Raw genomic sequence first — 12,514 nt, forward strand, 5'->3', positions numbered from 1 at the left:
AAGACACTTGGATAAATGAAATGTTTTTTTTTTTTTTTCCCTGATCTATTAACTTATTAAAAAATACATTAAAATGCAATTTACATAAAACAATTGCTTGAATACAGCTCTACTATAATGAATATTTTTTTAGTTTTTTAGTTCAATGTCATTTTGATGTTTTTTTCTTGAGTTAAAGTTAAAATCAACAAAAATAAATGAATAAATCTATTATTAAAAAAAGTTACACATTTGCTCTTTGATGCAAAACATGGCAAAGAAGTCAAAAACCTCGGGCTCTGGAGACATTAAAAGACACTTACGTGTTCAGGATGAAAGCCCCGACAGGCCTACAGACCAGGGACTCGATTTGGATGGCGTGGCGGGAGAGGAGATCCAGCGTCAGTTGTCCAACATGTCGGTGATGTTGACGAAGATTCTTGCTGACTTGGAGGATCTCGCTGTAATACGTCGATCGACGATGGAAACAAAATTCTCTGAGCTCGTTACAAGAGTGACTGATGTTGAGAGAAGAATCGATTTTTTGGAATCTTCGGAGAGGGAATTAACCACTAATCCGCCCGCTACCAAAGTTGATTTGGAACATCTCCTTGAAAAGCTTGAAGAACTTGAGAATAGAAGCCGCAGGAATAACGTTCGAATTGTTGGAAGTCCTGAGCATGAGGAGGGCAGAGATATGGTGAAATTCCTAGATGAGTTTTTCCCGAGTCTGCTCGACATAACAGGCCACAAGCTGGAAATCGACTGAGCTCACAGAGACCTAGCTCACAGATTTGCTGAGTGAGACAGGCCCCGATCAATTCTGGCCAGATTTCTGAGATCATCCGATAAAGATCTTGTGTTGCGCCAGGCGAGGAGCAAAGGGAAGCTTTCTTGGAAGAACCATAATATTTTCTTGTTCCCGAACTTTGCGAACTCGACAAGAGAGAAACGTGATCAGTTCAAGGAATGTAAGAAACTCTTACATTGGCGAAAGATCACTTTTGCTCTGATGTTTCCGGCCAAACTGAGAATAGAAACTAAGGACGGTCGCAAAGTATTTACATGTCCCAATCAGGCAATGTCTTTTATTGAATCAATGGGTGAGTAAACCATTGGGTGTTTCTCATGTGAGTGGGTTGACTCGCTGTACTTACTCTTGAGGAAGCTGGGAGACATTTTGGTTTCTTTTTGCTTTTTGCGTTGGCTCCGCCGTGCGGCTGGAGCTTGCTTTGTGAATAACACTTTTCCTTAAAGAAACTTTTCCATTGACGAAAGATTACTTTTGCATTGAAGTTCCTGGCCAGTTTGAGAGTGAACACTACGGATGACTGCAAAATATCTACATGCTCACACAAAGGATGTCTTTTATAAAGTTGACGGATTGTGTAAGTCATGGTATATACTTTTATGCGGCCTCCGAGTGAATTGACTTGACCATTCGGGGAACAGGGATGCCGGTTTTGTTACTTTTTGTATTGGTTCCGCCTAGCGGCTGGAGCTTGTTCTATTGAATAACACTCATTTGGAACAGCTGTGGATTAATCTGTTCGTTCTTCATGCTTATTCTTCCTGCTGGCTGTAGTTTATATTGTTGAGTTTTTTTACGGGACATTGGAATGATTACGTCATCCGTTGAACTCATAACAGCCAGCTCACTGAACATATCTGAATGTTTTATATCAGCTGGAATTTGTTTTGTGGAAGATCACACCTTTGAGACAGTTCTGTGAATGAATCTACACATTCTTTGTGTTCATTCTTCCTATTGGCTGGGTTTATTTTACAAATTATTTTCTGTTATGTAATTTTGCCTCACAAATTTGTGAGGCAAAATTGAGCAATCCGATGGCAAAGTTGTCGTGGGGGCTCGTGGGCGTTCATGCACCTTTTGAGTTTAGAGGGATTGTCGCCGGTTGGCGTTTTTGTGCGCGGGGTTAATGCGCACGTTTTTTTTCCTGTTTGTTTTGTTTGGGGGAAAGTTCGGGGTTTGATTGTTTCACTAATGGGGAATGTGGTCTGTGTAATTTTGTTTTTGACACACAATTTATTTTTTCTACTACATCAAAATGTAAAATGTTAATATGAGTATACTATCTCTCTCTACATGGAATGTAAACAGGTTGGGGCACCCCATAAAAAGAAGGAAGGTTATTATTTTTCTTAAACATAAGAAATATGATATAGTGTTTCTCCAAGAAACACATCTCTCCTTGCAGGAAGCTGAAAACTTTGGGAAGATATGGGGTGGACATGTTTTTTTTAGTGCTGGCTCAAGTAAGAGCAAGAGAGTCATTATATTGATAAATAAACATCTACAATTTAAATGTCTCAAACAGACTAAAGATAAATTAGGGAGAGTCATTATTGTTTTAGCTGAAATTCAAGGGCAAAGGTTGATTTTGGCTAATATTTACGCACCTAACGCTGATGGTCAGGGCTTTTTTATAGATCTTGAAGGGATGTTGCAAACCGCTGGCACCCCTCGTGATATAATATTGGGAGGAGACTTTAATCTTTTGATGGACTCAGTCCTTGATCACAGTGAAGCAAAAGTGTGTTTTTAATATCCAAATCCCTCATTTCATCTGTTGTGGATTGCTCAATTGGAAACATTTTAGTCTCAGATCATGCCCTGGTGAGTTTAGAGGTGATGCCAAATATAGAGAAAAAGAAATCATATAGTTGGTATCTACCTTAATGTACCTTAATGTATCCCTTTTGCAAAATCCTGATTTCCAACAAATGTTAAAGACTGAAATCAATGTTTATATGGAGACCAACTGGTTCACAGTATCCTCTGTGGGCGTGGCTTGGGAGGCACTTTAGGCAGTTCTTAGGGGCCAGATCATAGAGTATGCCTCATTCATCAAAAAATCCAAAGCACGAGAACTCGTAGAGTTGGAAGGAAATATTCAAAGTGCAGAGGCAGAGCTGAAGCGCTGTATGTCAGCTGATGGCCTCAGAGAATTGACCCGATTGAAATATAATATATATTATATATACAGCTGTAACTCTGTTACCTTAGAGGTTATGTTTTTCCACACCATTAGGGGGCGCTAACCATCTTCATAGATGAGAATTTAGCCAGGTACTATACCTGAAGAAGCAGGCAAGCATTTGGATAGAAGCAGCACTGGCTTCCTTGTGCTATTCCAACTTTCTTTCTGTGGTCCTATGATTGAGGAATTTGTTTCCTTTTGGTCAGTCAATGGACCTTTTATTCCTGTGCTTTCTTTCATGTGAGGAAAGTAGTAATTGCCTGCTTTGTTGTTTGTTGCTGGACTTATGAACACTTGGGACATTTTACATGAGTACAAAGAGGTGGTGGAGTTTACATGTGGAAGACAGGAGGACTCTTTTTTTTTGCACCAAGTTTGGCTTGTTTATGTCAACACTGGATTACCGCTAATTGAACTTTGCTTTCTGAAAATGCTGACTTTTGCATGGACATCATAATTTCAACCATTACCAAACATTATCTGCTTCATCTTCAGCTAAGTTTTTACCATTCTCTTTTCTGGTTCAGATCACTCAACACTGAACATTTCTTGATTATTTCTGGATTATTTTGGTAATTTGATTTCATAATTTCTACTTTGTTTATTTTTTGTGTGCTATGTAAATGATTGTGATGATTGGGCTGTTGAATATAATATACATGCAATTCACTGCAAATTTTGGGTCTGTTACTTCATGTACATTGTTGGGTAAACCAAAGGAGATTAACATTAATCTTTTAATAATACCTAAAATAGTATATAGTATTAAGCCTTTCCGTCCTTACTCTGATATATAACTTAAGCCTAAAAAAGGATAGCGGTTATATATAAATGGCGCCCGAACAGGGACCTGAAGGCTTTAAAGTATTTGTTTCTTTATTGAATGGTCCCAATTAAATCATGTCTAGTACACAGGCTTTTGGGGGGGATGTTCCCATACCCGATCCAGACTTCTCAACAGCATAATTTAGTGCACCCCGAGAGCCACTGAAAGAGCTGATCAATACCTTCAGTGATTTGTATATTGAATCAGATGAGGAGGATGAGGAGGTTGTGGAAGATCCTGATGAAGCTTTTCAACTACCACCTCCTCCACCCCCAGAGGTCTATGATGAGCTTGAGCATGTAGCACCAGATCCTAAACCAACTATAATCAACGAAATTACTAACCGTCTTGCTGCTTTGGAAAAAAACATCAAAATCATTCGGCAACAGGTGAGAGATCAAATATCTGTAAGGGACTGTGAGGAACGGTGTAAATCCATTGAAGAGAAAGTGTCATATCATATTGATCGTGAATGTGTAAGAATGAAAAAATATCTAGAGATGCTCGTGCAGGATCTGGGTCAGTCTATGGTGGATTGTCTAAAAAGGCGAGACAAGCAGATAGACCGTAAACTACAGACATACAACCCAACAGTTTCTACTCCCCGTCCAACCACAAGTAGACCTGTTATACATAAATTTGCTAAAGACATTCATTCTAATACCTACTGTACTTCTGACAGTATGTCAGGAAGCCAGTATAACCCACCTGTCAAGCTTGAATTTCCAAAATTCAGTAATCATCCAGAGGAAGACCCACTTGTGTTCACTGAACATTGTGAGGAGTATTTCGCTGTCCGCCCATTAACAGATGAGGAAACTATAGCTTCCCTTACTGCTGTTTTGAGTCACACGGCCAAAGACTGGTGGACTGCTGAAAAGAAAAGGGTCCATAATTGGCAGCAGTTCAAAGAATCCTTCCTTCAAGCCTTCTTAAATGAAGATTATAAAGTAGTGGCCATGAGAAAGCTCATGGAAAGGAGACAAGGGGTAAATGAAAGTTTTAGGGACTTTGCTTTCCATTACCGTGCCCTGTGTTTAAGGTGGAAAAAGGGAATGACTGAAAAGGAGATGATTCAAGCCATCTTGAGAAACTGCAACCCTTGGTTGGCCAGCCTGTTGAGAGGGAACCTGCAGTCAGTCCACGAACTGGTCCGGGTTGGAATGCAAGTTGAAAAAGACATTACCGAATCCAAGAAGTACTGGAACATGATGAACGCTGATGAGCAGCGGAATGTCATGAGTCAAGAGTCACAAAAAAAAAAAACACTCCATCGTATACCAGAGTAGTACAAAACATTAAAGAGAATTCGCAACATAATCCCAGAAACCTCACCGTACCACTTAACATTCAAGGTAAACTGATAGCTGCGCTCATCGACACTGGTATTACTTTGTCTTTAATGCAAAAAATCCCTTTGGAAAGTTGTGTAAGGAAGAAATCTTGTTGTTAAGCAGAGGACAAACGTTTCTTCTTGCCATTGGCCACCATCAAGCTGCTGTGGGGAAAGTAATCTGGATGACGAAAGTGCACGATGTTCCAGTGGATGTTGAATTCTACATAATGAACGATTCTGACCTGGCAGTACCTGTTATACTGGGACTGGATTTTTTGTTGAATTCAGGAATGATAATAGACTTTCAGCATGTTCTGTATACCTTACCGTAGTTGTTACTGTTACCCATCCCTTTTCCTGGCAGGATACTATTCCAACAACACATACTGTCAATTTCTACCTTGCCCTGTCTCTACCACCATGCAATGAAGAGGATCTTCAAGCCATCCGCAGTCTGACAGTCAAAGCAGACACTAGCACACAGGGGCAAATTCAGTTGGAAGGTCTGATGTTGGGTTGGCCCACAGTTTTTACTCATGATATAGGACATACAACGTTGGTCAAACATCGAGTCCCATTAGGGGGCGCTAACCATCTTCATAGATGAGTATTTAGCCAGGTACTATACCTGAAGAAGCGGGCAAGCATTTGGATAGAGGAAGCACTGGCTTCCTTGTGCTATTCCAACTTTCTTTCTGAGGTCCTATGATTGAGGAATTTGTTTCCTTTTGGTCAATCAATGGACCTTTTATTCCTGTGCTTTCTTTCATGTGAGGAAAGTAGTAATTGCCTGCTTTGTTGTTTGTTGCTGGACTTATGAACACTTGGGACGTTTTACATGAGTACAAAGAGGTGGTGGAGTTTACATGTGGAAGACAGGAGGACTCTTTTTTTTTTTTTTTTTTTTTGCACCAAGTTTGGCTTGTTTACGTCAACACTGGATTACCACTATTTGAACTTTGCTTTCTGAAAGTGCTGACTTTTGCATGGACATCATAATTTCAACCATTACCAAACATTGTCAGCTTCATCTTCAGCTAAGTTTTTACCATTCTCTTTTCTGGTTCAGATCACTCAACACTGAACATTTCCTGATTATTTCTGGATTATTTTGGTAAATTGATTTCATAATTTCTACTTTGTTTATTTTTTTGTGTGCTATGTAAATGATTGTGATAATTGGGCTGTTGAATATAAAATACATGCAATTCACTGCAAATTTTGGGTCTGTTACTTCATGTACATTGTTGGGTAAACCAAAGGAGATTAACATTCATCTTTTAATAATACCTAAAATAGTATTAAGCCTTTCCTTCCTTACTCTGATATATAACTTAAGCCTAAAAAAGGGTAGCGGTTATAATAGATATAATACTATTTTTTCACGGAAAGTGGAGTTTTGGTTATTCAGGGCAAGACAGTCATACTTTGAGTCATTTGACAAAGCAGGGAAGCTTTTGGCTAGATATATAAAGCAGAGAGAGTCTCTTCCTATCATTCCCTCAGTGAAATCTGCTGGTGGTGAAATTTTTACCTCAGCCATTGATATTAATAATGCCTTTAAAGAATTCTATCTTGATCTCTATAGTTCCATGTCTTCGTCTACTGATGAAGATATTAGAAACTTTGTGGAACCATTAGATCTTCCTAAACTGACGATTGAGCAAAAAAACTCTCTTGATTCTGAGATAACCTTGGAGGAGCTTGATGAGGTAATTAAGTCCCTACCTACTGGCAAGGCTCCGGGGCCAGATGATTTTGCTACAGAATTTTTTTAGATCTTATGCTACAGAACTGGCTCCACTTTTGTTATCAGCTTATACTGAATCATTAAAGAATGGAAAGCTTCCTCCAACCATGACACAAGCCCGGATCAGTCTGATTCTTAAAAAGGACAAAGATCCAAGCGAGTGTAAAAGTTACTGTCCAATCTCCCTGATCCAACTAGATGTAAAAAATATTGTCAAATTTTGGCTAACCGATTAAGTAAGGTTATGACATCTCTTATACATATAGATCAGGTGGGATTTATTTGGGGCCATAACTCTTCTGATAACATCAGGCGTCTCATCAATATCATGTGGTCAGTAGCGAATGATCAATCTCCGATCGCTGCCATCTCACTTGATGCTGAAAAGGCGTTTGATATGGTAGAATGGGGTTATCTTTTTAAGATTTTGGAAATGTATGGATTCGGGAGTACATTTATTGGTTGGATTAAGTTACTTTATAGACACCCTGTAGCAGCGGTACAAACAAATGGATTAATTTCAGATTATTTTTCTCTGAATAGGGGCACTCGGCAGGGCTGCCCTCTTTCCCCATTATTGTTCTGTCTTGCCCTGGAACCATTAGCAGCTGTGATAAGAAAGGAGGATGATTTTCCAGGGGTGGTTGTGGGAGGTGTCAAATCACTTTATTGTCACACAGCCATATACACAAGTGCAATGGTGTGTGAAATTCTTGGGTGCAGTTCCGATCAACATAGCAGTCGTGACAGTGATGAGACAGTACCAATTTACAATAACATCAAATTAACACAGCACAGTTAAACACCTGATATACACATAATTACACTCAACAATATACAAATAATAACATACACTGTACAGTATACAATACGCACTATATAGATACACATTATTCAAAAAAATAAAAAATAAAAATATATAAAAAAGTATATATAGTATATATAGAATGTACAGTATTGTACTGTATTGACATTCAGGCTGTTGGTTGATAGTCAGTTGTTAAGAGAGAATGTAATATAATAATAATATAATTTATGACAGTCCGGTGTGATATAAGAGTAAGGGTAATAAAGTGCAGTGCTGATGTATTTGATCGTGGGAGATCAACAGTTCAGAAATCTGATTGCTTGGGGGAAGAAGCTATCATGGAGTCGGCTGGTGCGGGTTCTGATGCTGCGATACCGCCTACCTGATGGTAGCAGTGAGAACAGCCCATGGCTCGGGTGGCTGGAGTCTCTGATGATCCTCCGAGCTTTTTTCACACACCGACTTGTATATATTTCCTGGAGGGAGGGAAGCTCACCTCCGATGATGTGTCTGGCAGTTCGCACCACCCTTTGCAGTGCTTTGCGGTTGTGGGCGGTGCAATTGCCGTACCAGGCAGAGATGCAGCCAGTCAGGATGCTCTCTACAGTGCAGGTGTAGAACAGTGTGAGGATGTGGCGATTCATTCCAAACTTCCTCAGCCATCTCAGGAAGAAGAGGCGCTGATGAGCCTTCTTCACAACGACTTCAGTGTGGATGGACCATGTGAGTTCCTCAGTGATGTGGACACCCAGGAACTTGAAGCTGCTGACTCTCTCCACCGGTGCTCCATTGATGGTGATGGGACTGTGTTCTCTGTCTTTTCTTCTGAAGTCCACCACAAGCTCCTTTGTCTTACTAACGTTGAGGGAGAGGTTGTGCTCCTGACACCAGTGTGTCAGAGTGTGCACCTCCTCTCTGTAGGCTGTTTCATCATTGTCAGTCATCAGCAAACTTAATGATGGCATTGGAGCTATGTGTTGCCACACAATCATGTGTGCACAGGGAATACAGGAGTGGGCTGAGAACACAGCCCTGTGGGGCTCCAGTGTTGAGGGTCAGTGAGGAGGAGATGTTGCTGCCTATTCTAACCACCTGGTGTCTGCTTGACAGGAAGTCCAGGATCCAGCTGCACAGCGAGCTGTTTAAGCCCAGAGCCCGGAGTTTCTCATCTACCTTGGAGGGCACTATGGTGTTGAATGCTGAGCTGTAGTCTACAGACAGCATTCTCACATAAGTGTTCTTTTTTTCCAGGTGGGAGAGAGCAGTGTGTATTGTAGATGCAATGGCATCATCAGTGGAGCGGTTGTTGCGGTAAGCAAACTGCAGTGGGTCAAGAGAGAGAGGCAGCACAGAGCAGATGTAATCTCTGATTAATCTCTCAAAGCATTTGCTGATGATGGGGGTCAGAGCAACAGAACGCCAGTCATTTAAGCAAGTTATTTTTGATTGTTTTGGAACAGGCACAATGGTGGATGTTTTAAAGCATGTGGGGACTACAGACAAAGAGAGGGAAAGGTTGAAAAACACCAGCCAGCTGGTTCGCGCATGCTCTGATGACGCGGCCTGGAATGCCGTCTGGGCCCGCGGCTTTGCGGATATTCACCCGTCGGAAGGATCGGGTTACATCCGCTACAGAGACGGAGAGTGAACTAACCTCTGTAGCTTCAGCCACGAGGGCGGTGTTATTTCCCTCGAAACGAGCATAAAAATTATTCAGCTCATCCGGGAGAGAGGCAGCGGTGTTCATGGCGGAGTTTTTATTCCCTTTAAAGTCCGTGATGATGTTAATTCCCTGCCACATGCTTCTAGAGTTGGTGGTGTTAAACTGTCCTTCAATCTTGCTCCTGTACTGGCGTTTTGCGGTTCTGATTTTTTTCTGTTTTTCGGAGGGCATAACTGGCTTGTTTATGCTCCTCCGCGTTCCCGGAATTAAAAACGGAGGTCCGCACATTAAGTGCCGCGCGAACATCGCTATTAATCCAAGATTTCTGATTCGGATAGATCTGTATTGTTCTGGTCGGAACCACGTCCTCTACTCTACAGGTCTTTCGCTCTGTTCGCTCGGTGCACGGAGAACCCCGCGGGTTCAATGGCTGAGTCTGGAATCTCCGCAGACATCCAAGTTTCCGTAAGGCAGATAATGCAGCAGTCCCTTTTATCTCGTTAGAAAGAGATCCACGCTTTCAGCTCGCAGAGCTTGTTATCCAGAGACTGAACATTTTCCAGTAGAATACTGGGTAGCGGGGGTCGATTTGCGCGGCGTCTTACTCTGATGAGAACGCCGGCTCTGTTTCCCCTTTTCCTTTTGCGTTTCCGCGGCCGTGCTGCCCAGACAAAGGGCTCCGCTTGCATGTTTGTAAACAGCGGGTCGGCATTGAGGAATGTGAAGTCCGGTTTACGGTGTGAAATTGCTGAACCAATGTCCAAAAGTGTTTGTCTGTCGTAGACAATAAGGCAGACAACATCCAAGACAAAAAACATAAGAACTGTGAACAAAACAAACAAAACACTACTATGTTGTGTCGGAGCTCGCAACGCAGCAGCCATACTCGGCGCCATCTTGAGTCAAAAAGGTGTGGCACATAAGCTTCTGCTTTACGCAGATGATATTTTATTATTTGTCTCTGAACCTAGTAGATCTATGCCTTGCCTCCACAGAATTATTAATTCCTTTACAAAGTCAGTTGGTCTAAATCCGAAGCTTTGGCTCTGACAGCGTACTGTCCAGTAACGGCTTTCCAGCCGGGCGCCTTCTAGTGGCCCAAACAGGGCATTAAGTATTTGGGGATTTTATTCCCAGCAAATTTGTCTGATTTTGTTAGTGTTAATTTTGACCCTTTAAATAAAAGGTTTTCAAGCGATGTGGGCAGGTGGGCTTCATTACATTTATCGATGATTGGGAAGGTTAATGTTATTAAAATGAATTGTATTCCAAAATTTAACTACCTGCTTCAATCTCTCTCTGTAGATGTCCCCCTCTCTTATTTCAAGCAATTTGATAGCATAGCGAAGTCCTTCATTTGAAATGGTAAATATCCCAGATTGCATTTTAATAAGTTACATAGGCCGGTAGACAAAGGTGGGCTAGGCCTATGCAAGATTTTGTTTTATTACTATGCGTTCAGTCTCAGATATTTGGCTCATTGGTCACTTCCACCTGAGAGAGCCCCTCCCTGGTTTGTTATTGAACAGGCAGTTCTTGCCCCTATTTCGCCATTACAAAGCATCTCTATCAAACTAATCGGAAAAGTTAAGATACACCCTGTTATTTCCCGGTGTGTCGAGATCCAGAAATTCTGGTCGAAGGTTTTTTTTTATTTTGTATTTTTTTATTGAATAATGTGTATCTATATTGTGTGTACTGTATACTGTACAGTGTATGTTATTATTTGTATATTGTGTTGTGTGTAATTATGTGTATATTAGACTTTAATTTGTGTTGTGTTAATCTGATGTTTATTGTAAATTGGTATATGTCTCATCACTGTCACGACTGTTATGTTAATCGGAACTGCACCCAAGAATTTCACACACCATTGCACTTGTGTATATGGCTGTGTGACAATAAAAGTGATTTGATTTGAGGTTCAGAATTTTGTGTGCGACGTGGTGGGCACTCAGGTTTCGTTTTGCCCCAGACTTTGTGTTCTGGGTGATGGGGCGGTCATCGATGTGGGGGATGGCCATACATAGCTTATGAGGAGGTGTCATCGGGAAGATGGGGTGGCTTGGATACGTTTATACGGAAATGGGGCAGGTATTTGGAGTTTTTGGAGGGCTCTCGGGTGGGGTGTGGAGAGAGTAGTGTAATATAGTTAGTATGATTATTATGTGTGTGTATGTATGTATGTGTGTATATTTTATATATATGTGTGTGTGTGTGTGTGTGTGTGTGTCAGTTTGATTTTATTTCTATATATTTACTTATGTTTGACCACAGGGTTTGTTTTTTGGGGGGGCGGGGTTGGGGAGGGGGGGTTGTGGGGTTTAAATGTTGATTTTATATATATGTTTACATTTCATTGTTATTGTATGATTTAATAAAAAAATGTTAATTACAAAAAAAGCTCTATGTGGAAGGACCAGAGGATCCTAACCCTGTTCCTGGAGGCCCCTTAACATTACACATTTTGGATATGTCCCTAATCAAACAGACCTGATTCAACTCATCAGCTCGTTGGTGGAGACCACAAGACCTGAATTGAGTGTGTCAGAAAAGGGAGATATACAAAATGTGCAGTATTTGGGGCCACCAGTGATGGCGTTGGGAACCACTGTACTAGACAGCCCTGACATTATAAAGAGCACTGACGAGGTAAAGAGACTGTGCCATGCATCAATATCAATTACAAGGTTTTTAAAATACACATCATCCAAACTAAAATGTTTTAACTGCAGTAACATTAACTGTTATCTGGTTGTTACACCTGCCAGCCAAACTGGTTCCCTCAAGCATCACCACAGGTCCCCCTCACCTGAGTATTGACTGTTCACTCACCTGCTTTCTGTTAGGCCATTAGCATTGGGCTATATAAACACTGTGTGGTGGCATATGCTCAGTGCGAAGTCTTCAAAACGTGGTCACATCACAAGCCACCACATTAATCCGACAGCATGAACAGTTATGCAAACTTACCTCTCTGACCGAGGAATTGGTGCAATCCTTACTGTCCACACAAACAACTACACTATCTGTGCCCATTGAAGCAACCAGTTCCGGTTCCATGTCAGCCAGTATTTCCATGAGTTTGAACTCTTCTCAACTCCTTACTACTAGTCAGATGCTATTACTCATTATGATATCACATGATAA

The sequence above is a fragment of the Myxocyprinus asiaticus genome, chromosome 34 (genome assembly GCF_019703515.2).
Source record: "Myxocyprinus asiaticus isolate MX2 ecotype Aquarium Trade chromosome 34, UBuf_Myxa_2, whole genome shotgun sequence".
NCBI lineage: Eukaryota > Metazoa > Chordata > Actinopteri > Cypriniformes > Catostomidae > Myxocyprinus > Myxocyprinus asiaticus.